Below are 14,034 nucleotides of genomic sequence, written 5' to 3' on the forward strand. Positions count from 1 at the left end.
TCAAAAAATATTGCCACAACACTCTCTTTATTCACTTGAGCCTTTCTAATCTCATGTTCTAAACATAAAATTGGATCCATTGTACTTCTCCCTCTTCTGAAACCACTCTGATAAGATGATATAAGTCCCTTCTTTTCCATATAATATATTAATCTTTCATTTATCAATCTCTCCATTATCTTACATAAGTTGGATGTTAACGCTATTGGCCGATAATTTTCTGGTTTGGATTCATCTTTTCCTGGTTTTCGAATTGGAATAATCACTGCTTCCTTCCAACTTTTTGGTAATTCTCCATCCTCCCATATCCTGTTGTACATTTCTAATAAAATATTTTTAGAAGACTCACTTAAATTACTAACCATAACATAACAAATTTGATCTTTTCCTGGAGCTGATAGCTTACATTTTTTGAGTGCCATATTTAATTCATTTATTGTAAAATACATATTCAATGGATCATTTGTATCTTCCATTTGTTGCAATAAATTCTTGTTCTCCAATATTGTCTTTTGCCTTCCTTTTTTCCCCTCTTCACTAATATTTTCAGAACTATGGATTTTAACAAAAGTATTTACTAACATTTTTGCTTTTTCTATATCAGTAACTGCTGTTATTTCTCCATCATTTAGTATTGGATATCCACTTATTCTCTTAATCCCATTCATCCTTTTAATTATTGCCCAGACCTTAGAAATATCTGTCTCCTTCCCTATTGAATTACAAAAACTCCTCCAATAATCTCTTTTTGCATTTTTAATAATCCTTCTTACATTTGCTTGCAATTTCTTGTATTCATTCAGATTCTGAAAATTATGATTTCTTTTTAATACTTTGAATGCTTTATTTCGTTTTTTTATAACTTTAGTACATTCTGATGTCCACCAGGGCACCAACCTTCTGTCTCTTCTCCCGCCTTCCTTCCTTATAGCCTGATCAGCTGCTTCAAGTATGGCATTACTTATAAAAGAATTTAAATCATCAATACTACTATTCATGTCTACTTTTAACATTTTTATTTCACTACTTTTCCTAAATTTTCCCCAGTCCGCAGACCTAAAAGACCACTTCTTTATCCCTTTTATACAATACCTCTCTATATTTAGCTTTACTTCCATCCTAATAGGATAATGGTCACTTCCTATAGTTGTTTTATTTAAAACTTGCCATAAACAAACCCCTGCTAAACAATTTGAAACTAATGTTAAGTCAACTGCTGACTCTGTGTTATCTCTAAAATTAATTCTAGTCCCACTTCCATCATTTAAACAGACCAAATTTTTAACATCCATTATTTCTTCTATTATATCCCCATTTTGATCATTATGATGACTCCACAAAGAGCTATGCCCATTAAAGTCCCCACACCAAATAACTTTACCCTCTAGAAATACCCCAATTTCCTCCATTAAATCTAATGATAGTCTTTTACATGGATTATAAAAGTTGATTATTTTAAATCGTCCATTTACTGTCCAAATTTCAGTAATGATATATTCTAACTCTCTTCCTTTAGCTAATAATCTAAACTGAATTCCTTGTTTAATAAATGTAATACACCCTCCTCCAGATCCCCCCTCTCTGTCTCTTCTAATGCTTTCATATCCTTTTATAACAAAATCAAGATTTGGTTTAAGCCATGTTTCTTGAATACATATAATATCTAAATCATCTTTATACTCTCTAATAAATCCTTTAAATTCCTGTCCATTTGCAATAAGGCTTCTAGCGTTCCATTGTAGGATGATCAGTTTTTATCTTCCTGTCCTTCGACCTTTCCTTCTGCCCCTAACCTCGTATTTATGTGTTCCCAAGATATGTCCTTAATACCAAAAAACCTCTCTGCCCCTTTCACAATTATTTTGATTTTTTCTGTTTTGTGCTTAACTTGATCTGTACAATTAATTACATATGCAATGAACAATAGAATTTTTTCAACTGTTAACCCAGTTTCAGTTCCACTCGGTCTCTGTTCTGTTGTTGGGTTTGGTTGAACTTTCCTTATAACTTCCTTAGGTTTCACTCTTTTAACAGCTTCAGCATAACTTATATTATTAGTAGCTTTGACTTGTTCGATTTCCATTGCTTTCCTTCTGACTTCACATCCTCCATAAGTCACCCTATGTTGCCCTCCACAATTACAACACTTATCCTTCCCATTTTTACATTCATCATAATTATGCTCTCCTCCACACTTTGGACATCTTTGTTTTCCCCTACATGCAGCTGCAATGTGTCCATATCTCTGACATTTATAACACCTGAGAGGAGGAGGGATATATGGCCTTACAGGGAAGCACATACACCCGACTCTTACCCTTTCAGGAAGAACTTGTGTTTGAAACTCCAACATTACTGAGAGACTTTCCACCCTTTCACCTTCCACTGTTCTCATCAATCTTTTGATTTTACTTACTTCACCTCCATTAATACTGTGTCTAAGTTTTTCTAGATCTTCACCAACTGGGATACCTGTGATCACTCCTCTTACCACTTTACCCTCTCCCAAAATCTTTATCTCAGTAATCAGTTTTTTACAAATACTGTGGGCGTTCATCACCTTGTTTTTCTGTTCTTCATTCCTCACTGTGATCAACAGATTCCCATCTCTAAGAGTCTTAGCAAGTGTCAGATCTCCAAACTTCTTTTTTAATTCTCTTGACAGAGCTAACGGACTAAGTTGTATCCCTTCATCCTCCTTCCTAAACTTTATGATCAACTTAGTTTCCTGCCCAACAATCCTCTTGCAACCTGCATTATTTTCATCTGAACTATTTTCTTCTAGACTCCGTTTGCTACTACTTTGTGTCTCCACCAACCTTTCTTCCTTTCTACTTCGTTCTCTTCCTGATCCTCTACTACCACGTACTGGAGTCCAGTCACCAAAATCCATTTCATCGTCTCCCTCATCCTCAACTTGAGTCGCCATAGCAGTCCAGTCACAAACCAGTTTATGCCAACCGCCAAGATCAGCTGTTTCTGTATCAATTCTGCTCTGTCAACTCCGCGATCCACCTTCCCTATAAGGCGCGTCTGACGGTTTGGGTGTGGATCCTCTTATGAAGAGCCTGATTGCTGATTGAACGTGCAGGGTGAGGTCCAGGCTGAGGACGGGGATGAGCATGACGTCAATGGGTGAACGGAGGGGGCGGAGTCTTCCAGCTTGAACCTCTGCTAAAGCTCCATAATAACAAGAAAATATTTCTGACAAGCGCAAATAAGTTTGTTTTGCAAAAAGGAAAGTTAACTTCATGAGTCAAAAATGTTTGATTTAAACATTTTTTTTTTTTAAATTTAAGCAAAACTCAGTAGGCTTTTCTCATGGTGACATGCATTAACAATTCAATTTTTGCTTTTGTTTTTTTTCTGCAGTTCCACGTTAAAGTTTGATGCAGCTCTGCTTTCCTGAATGGACCATCTTCATCTCCACTGCAAGTGTAGCAAACAGGCAGCTCTTTTTATAGATTACAGTACACTAAAAGGTTGCATTGTGCCCTTGTTTATATTTTTAATAGTGTAATTCTGTAAAGACAAAATATGTAAATCAGAGCTAAACCACCAGCTCTGATTTACATATCTTGCTAAATTGCGGGTTTGAATATTGCAATACTTTCCTCTAACAAAATAGACCTGCAGAAAGAAATTACTAATAAAATATCTTACATATACATAGTGTTATGCTCTATATAGAGATGTTTGTTAGCTTTGATTGTATATCTCACAATCTTGTAATTTATCATTGTTTATTAAACTCTGAAAGCTGAGAGGCTTTGTTAATATTCTGTCCTAGAAGGCGGTTAGATGTGCCCTTTTTTTTTTGTTGAGCACCTGCCCCTTTAGTGGTCTCTGCATGGCCCTGGTGGCTGCAGACACTAGTGGAGTTTTTCCTGCAGTGTATTCTCTCTGGAACTGTTTTAGTGTGGTTTAGATCTCACCTAGACACCTTTGCAAAGGCGGTGCCTGTCGGGCTGCGAGGCCTCAGTCAACTATCCTCCCTATTCCCCCCCCTCGTATTGTTGCGTGATGGATGTTTGTAACTGAAACTGCAATTTGGTTGTCTTTGTGACAATGACAATAAAATTCTTCTGATTTCTTCTGACTTCTTAGGTTTTACAAACCTACTGATCTGATGCATGGGATACCTGAAGGCTCTGTTCTCCACCTACTTTGTGGACAGGACTGTCTTACCTGCCCACTAATAGGTCCTTTCAGCTTGGTCTTTGTTTTTCCTTTTTGTTGTAATTATTTTGTAATGCTTCTACCCTCTTTATAAAGCACTTTTTCTCATAAAAAATTTATAGTTTTACTTTGTTACTTAAAATTGCAATTTTAAGTAACAAAGTATTTGTACACCATACTTTTAAAGCAAGTTTTGGCATTAATTATATTTAAAGTTTTTTTTTTTCTTGTCACTTTAGACTTCAATAAATTGATCCTTGTGCCTTATAAGCCTGAATGTAACCCGAGTGAAATGCTGAGCTCTATTTTCTAATTCAGTATTGCCCTCCAAAATCTCGCGATAGTTTGATTATATAACTGCAATTCTCGCGAGATTTACTAAGCAGCCAATCACTGCTGAGTGTCTGAGTCACATGTACCACCGTAGCTCATTTGCTGGGTATATTAGCTGGAGCGAAAAGCATGGAGGATTAGAACGAGTTTGGGAGAGCAGAGCTGCAGGTCGGTTAAGCGTAACATTCTGTTTTTCTTTAATCTTGCATGATGCTGATAGAATTGTACCAACTTTAGGATTCTCCGACCGTGAGCTGAGGGATAAGGGAAACAAAACCGATTGTATGCCTTATGAACTGCGGAATTGGTGAGTCATTTTACGAAGACTTAGCGTTGTCAATCTGGATGTCCTATTGCGACTCTGAACAAACAAATTGGAGAACAAAGAGATGCCTTAAATATTTGTTAAATTAATTGTCTAACTTGGTGTTTTTCATTGTTTGACTTTGTATTGAGCATATTTATTGACTTTTTATGAATAAGATTTATCTAGAAAAATTTGTACTTGGAAATGCATTGATTAGGATTATTCTTAGTGCAATGAGTGCCGATATTTTTTGTGTGCACACTGGAATGTTTTGATTATACATGTATATATATTTGAGACTGGTCCTGCTTTATTGTACAGGCCAGGATTCGATGGCGAGCTGAAGAAACGGGTTTAAGAGCCTAGAGGGATTTTACCTGTGGTGTTGAAAGGTTGGGTTTCCCTACCAGGCTGGTGGAACACCTCCTGCAGCCCATGAACAAACCCGTTCCCACTTTGATCTGACTTTTGTCAGCATATGAACTGAGCCCCATGAACAAAACTGTTCCTACTTTGATCTGACTTTTTGTCAGCATATGAACTACAGCAAGCGCTTTAATCAACTCATCTGATCCCGTTGAACCACCTTGGTTCAGGGAGGTGTATGAACTGAATAGTGTGGCTTGCTACTGGAATTATGGAACCGATTTCCTCTTGATTTGTTAATTTAATTTGTTTTCTTTGTGTATTTTCCTTATTTTAATATGGCCATTTAAATGTTTCTTTTCTTTTTTTATTGTAATGTAAATAATTAATCACTGTGAATACAAGGCACTCGCATCTGCAACTTCTAGTCTGTCTACTCCTTCCTGAGCCGTATCTAGACTTCTGAAAACTAGCCTATTGACTTTGTTGGTCACAATCTATTTTTAATTATCCAGAAATATAGTATACTGGTTACACAGATATGCTACATGAAGCACAAAACAAAATATTTCAAGTGAATCAGTGAGTGAATCATCTTACAAAATGATCTTTAGACACATTTTAATAGCAAACATATTTGTTTCTACATGAAGTACAACAGTAGCAGATTTCTATAGCACTTTAATAAACATGTTTGTCCATGTAAAAAGCTTAAATCTCTCTGGCTCTGCCTAGTGCCCTCTACAGGTCAGTTGGCCAGTTGTTGTAAACAGAAGGACACATGTACTGTTTGAGCAGCAGGTTCACTTTTTCCACATCTCCTCCAACACCACTGTGAAAAAAAATAGAATTGTGAGTTAGGTTTGTTTTGTAAAATAGCTCTGAACCATCTCATTATTTTCTGAAGCTTTTAATTTGAAACTTGAGTAGGGAACATTGAATGTAACAGAAACTGTGACGATAATCAGTGGGGCAAAGTCAGCTGACATTTATAAGTTTTATCTTCTTCTTATCTGTCTAACTTTTGATAATGGTGCAGATGACTTTACTGTATCTAGAATTGGCGATTGTCAAAGTCACTTCCTTAAGTTGTTGACCTGTTCATACCAGGCAGTCTGTTTTATTAGGTTTTATTCTGTGTGTTCAGTAGAGTTGTACCTACAATTATCCAGGCCTCATTAAAGGTAGGTTTATTGGCAAAATCCCAAACTGTGTTGTGTAATTTGTAATAAGCAAATTACACCGCAGTACATGTTAAATGAAATAAATGGTACATGGCCTGTATTTGTTTAGCACTTTATCAAGGCTGCTTCTGCCAGCCTGATGGTGGTCAGCGACCTCCTGGACCTCTGACCACCACCAGCTGATAAGGTGGGTGAATTGTCTTGCCCAGGGACACAAAGACTGAGATGGAGCAGAGGTTCAAACCGGCAACCCACAGGATGAATTCCTGTCGTTGTCGTCTACAATCGTCTTATCTTACCTACAGTCTTGCAGAAAATGTATCCTTCTTTCAGACTGCAGTCTCAAAGTGATTAACCTAAGAACTCACATCTGCGAATCAGGTGATGTTATGATTCTGGCCCCTCTGCCTGCTCATATCATCTGTTGCACCTGTTCACCTGCCTTCAACTCTCCTGCTTTTTGGGATCTGTAGTGTGAGTAGTCTTCAGGTCCCCTCTCTAAACCTTAAAGGTTTCCTTGCCTGCCTGATCTTGATCATGTTCTTGTCTCCTGGATTTGGCCTGCCCTGTTCTGCCCTTATCAGATACCTCACCAGCTGGGTCCCCATGACCACCAATCCACATCTAGCCCACGGATTTGTCCGCCTGATTCTTTCTGCTTGTGTATGACACCTGCCTGTCCGACTATCCTGTCTGTTGCCAAAGTTTTCCTGCTCCATCTTATCAAAGCTACCTTCCTTAGTCAATCAAACAACTGTTTTGTTTCAATCAATTAGAAACAAAACAATCCTTTTGTTTCTAAGGAACTGAATCAGGAGTTGCACATCCAGCTGGATCCTCACAGAAACTCACTGAGTTTTCTGCTGTTCCCTGAATCTTCAGCAGCCACTGACCCATTTGTCCACCAGAAAACAGAAACTTTTCAACTTTTCAAATTATCTGCTCTGTGTCTGGTTGAAACTTCAGGTTCCCTCTCTCAAACCTCACAAGTTTCAGGGAGAGCTTCCTAGGTTGCGTTAGGTGTTCTTGAGATGGAACCCTACAGATTCCCTGGAGCCTCATGGACCAAAGGTGCCTACACACTAAAACTCTGTTTTCTCTTTTCCACACTAGTCAGGATGTAACAATGAAATAATCAAGGAAATATGTATATGCAGTTTCCTTTCAGCATTTTTCCAGGTTCTGATAGCAAATCCACAGAAATCTCCATGGGCCCCTGGCCTGTTGATGGGGAGATTTCATTGGGATTTTGAAATATGGCTAAGTCAAAAGAATTTACCAAAAAGTCCAGAAAATATATATCGGTTGGTGGGAGAAAACATCCATCTATCCATCCATTTTCTTACACCCTAGTCCCTTAGTGGGGTCGGGAGGGTTGCTGGTGCCTATCTCCAGCTAACGTTCCGGGTGAGAGGCGGGGTACACCCTGGACAGGTCGCCAGTGCAGGTGGGAGAAAACAATGAACAAGAAAAGGCTATGCCACCTGGTGGCAGAAAGAGGGAGCTTGTAAAAGTCTACTGTCATCCGGTGAATCCAAAGTAAGTCGCATTCTATACACTGAAAGACTTCATATCTGCGCAACTTACCCAAAAGACAATCAGCTCCAATTTGCTAAAGTCTATATAGATAAATCCAAGGTTTAGGGATTCATAACGGTAACATTTGGATCAGTGAGAAAAAAAGATGAGGCGTACACTAAACAGAACTCCATGATTACAGGGAAGCAAAGGTGTGTCTCTCTGATTCTATAGGGCTGCTTTGTTTGCTTGCTGTGGCCTTGCAAACTGACAGCCTGTCTAAGGCCAGATGGATTCAATCGAGTATCAGGAAACCCTGGAAGAAAAGGTCCTGCTGTTTGTGAGGAAGGTGAAGCTTGAACAACATTGGTTCTTCCAGCAGAACAAATATCCTTTGCAAACCCTTCCAAAGCAAGGTATAAGAAAACCTTCAAGATATTAGAATAAGTGAATGAACTAACATAAAAAGGGGTTGCTATCAGAACTACCTGACTTAAAGTCAACTTAAAATATCTGGTGAAGATTTGAAACTCATTAATCTAAAAACCATATATTATGGTTGCAGCAGTTCACAAGCAGGAAAATGGTCCTCTACTAAGTGCCAAAAATGCTTGTCATAAAGGGGTTGAATCATTTTGAGACTGCTTTAGTTTCTAAAAATAGAATTTTGTGTTGAATCCACTTTTGCTGAGCTATTTCAATCGTTCTTGTTTGATTAGTTTTATTGCCACTAATTTGAATATTTTGTCTATACCTAATTTCCTGTGGTGGTTGAAAAATTGCAGGTGCAACTGTTGTGTTAGTTTGCATATTGCATTTCACCTTTTCTTGACTCCTTGCATGCGGCGCAAGAAGGCACAGATGGTTGTGTGTTTAGCTTTAGACCGCAAGAACTCTGCATATCTGTTGGAGAACTCAATATCTCCCAGCTGCCTCCTGCGATTCAAGCCTGCAGACAGCTGCCTGGAACATAAACACATACAGAGATGAGTAAAGTCACCAAACTGTGCTGAAGTAAGAGTAAGAAAAGCAAAGAAAAAATAGAGAAAAGGCTGCTGAAAAGTACTTATCTGATTAATAAAACATGTAATCAAAGATTCTTTTGAAGTTATGTACAAATCCTGCTATTTTAAAAACTAAAATAAAAACATTAATATAGCATAAGTTTGATATGTCAAGAGGAATAAAAGGATTTCTTTTTCATAAAATAAATCTTTTGAATCCGGTACTTATATAATTGCATATAGAACCTGAAATGGCACAGCATGCTCAGTGGATAGAAACAGAATGATGAAGCCTGTGTAGAACCAAGAAGTCTCATTTTAAAGTGAACTGTCTGTGTCTTGCGCATCTTTAGTTAGAACATGTTAGTTCAGGGAAGCAACTAGAGATGTAAGATGTAAGAGTAATGATAATTCAAAATGATATTACTCAAAAAAAAAGCATGGTGCAGTAAAGCTGCTCCTAGAAGTAAATGTAATTGAGTAAATGTAACTAGTTACTTTTTGTCTCTGTTGGCATGTTACAGTGGCCATTTCAGTCCAGTGTATCTGAGGACAGATCAAACTTATCTTATCAAAGCAAGATAAGATTATGATTATGTGTAGAAGTAAATACATAAACTACAAATGTACATTATCTGAAGGCAAAGCATACATTTCTGAGATCTTTTAAAATTAAATAAACTTTTAAAATATTTTTTATTCTTCTATTTTTGTTGTTCTGCTCATGGTGGCAGAATGGTGAAGTAGTTTTTTTTACAATAGTTCTTATTTCTTCTTTTTTTTGGTTCATAATTATTTTTATTTATATATCGCATGTTTGGACAATTGTTATCATGCATAACTGTAACAAGGTACAACCAGAAGCAGATAATTAACATCTCCAAGCTCAAATATTATCTGCAGTGTTACTCCAGATCCCAGTGGAGTTCAAAATCAGGTTTCCTGGATGCAGTGCAGGACCAAAGAGCAGAGAGAGAACTACGACATTCAACCTCTTTTCCATCATTCATAAGAGGAAAGGACATTATCCTTGACTCCAACATCTGTCTGCCCAGATGTCTAACCATACAGCCAGACACAGACTTATAAAGGCGAAAGCAACTGAGATGGATTTGCAACTAATAGTGCCAACCAGGAAACACTGCTGTGGAATATCGTCTTAGCCACTCAGAAACTGAGTTGCTAAGAGTGTCATGACAACCATGAGACTGTCATACAGTAGCAGTCTTCAGTCAGAGGCGTCTTCAAATTAGTTGCAAGACTAACTGCTACCGGAGATCCTTCCTGCCCACATCGTCACCATCCACAACAACTCTTTGAAGATACTTGGAGGATATGAGTTATGACATTTAATTTTCCTTTGGGATGAATAAATATTTTTGAATGGACCTGAATATTTTATTTTATTTGCAACAACACATTCTAGCTTTTAGAACATGTCAAACGCCCTTGGTCCTGCGCATAACAGCCTGTGACTTCTGAGGAGCACTCACCTGAGTCTGGCCTCAAGCAGAGTTTCTACTGAGGTTCCTGGAAGAGACCATGGTGTACTCAGCTGACCCACTTCAGTCAGGAAGTCCTCTACCTCTTCCTCATCCCTGCAAGTAGAATACACCTTTCAACCAATACACTCAGGAAACCTGTTTTTTCAGTCCAGATATGCACTCTTAATTCAGTTAGGTTTAATTAAGAATGTACTTATACTCTTAAGTTGACTCCTTTGTATCCTGCTGATGTAATGGTACCTGACAGGAAGTGATGCAGTGAGAGTGAGGTAGAGGAAAGCCAGCAGCAGGAAAGCCTGAGTGACGCTGACAGATGGCATCATGACGAGGATTAATACAATGATTTCCTGAGGAGACATGTTGACTTATCAAACCCTTTGATAAATACAATAACTAGTTACACCTCGCATAGAGTTAACAGGTTATCTGACAGGGCTGAAAAGATATGCACCAGGTTACAAAGACATGACACTCAGCAAACTGAAGTAAAACCTCGTCTCCCGTGATTCTGAATTAGCCAATTTAGGACATCAGAATTGCTCTAAAAAGAACTAATTTCTAGTTCTGAAATTCCCCTTTAAATCTTTTAAACTTGTGTCTGTATTGGCAAGGTTTTAGTTAAAAATGTCATTGTGTTACTCTGCACCAAACCATTAGACTACTGACTGGTTTGTTCTGAAGAACAAGTTGCTTTGGAACCTTTTAACAATAGCAGTCTCCACTGACGGGAGGTCTGCTTCTTCAAAATTGATCCATTATTCAATAAACACATATTATCTAAACTTTAAATTAAATTCTAAATTTTAAATTTTAATTCTAATAAATTATTGAAAAAAAATGAAATACATAATTATCAAAGATATTTGAGTCTATCTGTTAATTTTATTTATTTATTATCTAGCATATCTAAAATTCCTCGATAAAGAAATCATTATTTGGTAGTTAAATACTGCAGCTCATTTTACGCTTCATACTTCAATGTGCCACAGAGGGTGAAACAAATTTTGTTTTATCAAGTTTCTGCATTAATTAATCAAAATCACATTTTGCATAGAATCACACTAACACATTTTTAAGCTGTTAAAATTTGGAATTTCTGACTTCAGAAACAATAAGTTAGTATTCAAACGTTAAATATAAGTGGAAGGAAAGAATTGACTGGAGAATTAAAGTATACAAGTAAAAAATATAGAATAAAGCATTTTTTAACAACCTCACAGGTTGGGTTTTTTAATTGTTTTTTAAAGCACAAAAATACCAAAATGTTTCTCATTGTTTCCCCATGTCTTATTTTAATAGCATATAAATGAAAACAGCTGGAATATTTGTAAAAATGTATTATTCCTTAGATTTAGACTTCTTGCTCCTTACAAAATATTAACTAAGGCAGCTGTGACACTAATAGAAATGTGATTTTAATAGAAAATGCCACAATGATATTGTTCCAAAATGTTGGCTGGTTATCTTGCTGAAATTGGTTCTGCATGCAGACTTTGGGCTAATGCTTGCACTGAAACATTACCTTCTTTTTGGAAAAACAACTCAGGTGAAAGTAACATTTTACATATTTCCTGTTGCAATATTCAAACTTTTATTTAGTAAATCCTTTGGGTAACATAAGCAGCCCAATAATATAAAATATGTATGTAATAAAAGAAATCAAACTCACCTGGATCCGTTCTGCTTCAAAACCCGGATGAGACGTGTACACTGCCAGTCTGGGCCCGTCGTGCCTTTTATACCACATCAGGAATCGACCTTCTGCCAGACCTCACTCGCACTTTACCGTTGTGATTGTTTACCGTGTCAACACTTTGAGGTTGAGGTCAAAATATCCAGCTGCGTTGCTTTGTTGACTTCCTGAAATCTTAATGAAATTACTGGCTCTTACTTCCCTAATGAGGTATAATCACCTTTAGAGAGATGGGTGCTGTTTGCTCACATGAAATCACCCACACGTCAGAACACACTATTGATCCAATAACACTCATTTATGTTCTTTTATTGCCATGGTTTGAACTATTTACCTAGTCACATCTCTGCTGGTGCTCATTTGGAGGTTAGAAGATTATTTGAAGGTTTTTGCTTTTTGTTGGATTTTTAAAATTATGAGTAAAAAAGCAATTACTCATAATTAGTCAAGGACAATTTTTTTTTCGGTTTTTGGTGTTTGGTTTTTATCCAGATTGTGGAAATTATATTGTGAAGTCAGATTGGGGCTGCCCAGTGCTCTTGGTATCTATAATCAATTTTCAAGATCAAGCATCTTCATCATATCAGGACTGTGTAACTACTTCAGTCATACTAATTTGGTATCATTTGTATTCATGAACCTTACTGGATTCAATTAACCTTAATTGAAGTCATGCAACCCAAAAGTCTGAACTCTCATACAACAGCAGTTATCAAACCGCGGGTTAAAAAAAAGAACAATCTGGACAATTACAGGCCAATCTCCAACATTCCAGTAAAAAGTTGCACTTCAACAGTTAAATTATAATAACCAATAATAATAATAATCAAGGCAAACTCCTGCCGCCGTCGCCCCCAAATAGTTTCTTAACAATGACAAACTGCTTTGACATCTTTCAGTCCATTTTCCATGTTCACCACAGTACTAAGACCAAGACTGCCCTTGTCAAAGTGTTCAATGACAACCACATAAAAACCACAGTCTGACTTGACTAAAGAACAGGGACTTTGTGTCGATAGGTAACGTCTTATTGGAGCAGACAGAAGTCACATGCGGGGTACCATAAGGTTTAATCCTGGGGCCCTTTTATTTAATATCTATTTAATCTGCTAGCTCAAATCATAACAAATAAGATTAGTTACAATAACTACATATATAATACACAGATCTACAATATGTCACTAAGTGACTCAGAAACCATCCAAGCACTGAACACACATTTTATTTATAAGCACTTATAAAACATTTATAGCAAGAGAAATTTCCCATATTATAAAAGAAACAATCTGCAAAGGAACAAGTACTATTTTATCAATTTTAAGGACTTATTGACTTAAAACAAGCTCCTATATCTGGCTGAAAAGTTACTTACCAGTTAGTTTTGTTTTATTCAAAGTCTACTAAGATATTTTCACTAGAAACTAGACCAAAAATACTTGGTAAGATTGTGTTTTTGCCCCACTGTTTTAATCATGTAAAGCATTTTGTTGAAATGTGCTAAAAAAATAGATTTTATTTCATCACCTGAGATCTTTAAAATGCTAGCCTGCAATGTACTGATAGTATTAAAATCTCCACAACAATCAGTGCCTACATTTGATCTAAATAGGGTTTTCTACGTAGATTATAAAAGTTTCATTACAATATTGTCAAGTAACTAAATTTCTACAACTTTCAAACTTGTTATTTTCCTTTCATAATAACCTATGTTGTATTCCATCCATCCATCCATCCATCCATCCATCCATCCATCCATCCATCCATCCATCCATCCATCCATCCATCCATCCATCTTTTTCTGTTTATCCACAGTCGAGTCGCAGGGGTAAAAACCTAAGTAAGGAGGCCCAGACTTCCCTCTCCCCACAGCCACTTGAGCCTACTCCTCTGGCGCATATATGTATATATATATAAAAAAGTAAAAATTCCCTTCTCACCCTCCGCG

The 14,034-nt window shown here is 36.9% G+C and overlaps 2 long non-coding RNA genes across 2 annotated transcripts; one reads left to right on the top strand and one right to left on the bottom strand.

Moving 5' to 3' along the window:
* The first annotated feature begins 3,248 nt into the window (after positions 1-3,248).
* Positions 3,249-5,606, top strand: LOC148159507 (uncharacterized). The gene is made up of 2 exons (XR_015763099.1): positions 3,249-4,819; positions 5,141-5,606. It is a non-coding gene; the product is annotated as an uncharacterized LOC148159507 (long non-coding RNA).
* A 185-nt stretch (positions 5,607-5,791) lies between these two features.
* LOC148159508 (uncharacterized) lies at positions 5,792-8,968 on the bottom strand. Its single transcript, XR_015763098.1, has 2 exons — positions 8,710-8,968; positions 5,792-6,017 (listed from the first exon to the last, which is right to left on the bottom strand). It is a non-coding gene; the product is annotated as an uncharacterized LOC148159508 (long non-coding RNA).
* Between the last annotated feature and the right edge of the window lie 5,066 nt (positions 8,969-14,034).

The sequence above is a fragment of the Poecilia mexicana genome, unplaced genomic scaffold (genome assembly GCF_051168715.1).
Source record: "Poecilia mexicana isolate PSO_F unplaced genomic scaffold, ASM5116871v1 scaffold_6, whole genome shotgun sequence".
In the NCBI taxonomy this organism is placed as follows: Eukaryota; Metazoa; Chordata; class Actinopteri; order Cyprinodontiformes; family Poeciliidae; genus Poecilia; species Poecilia mexicana.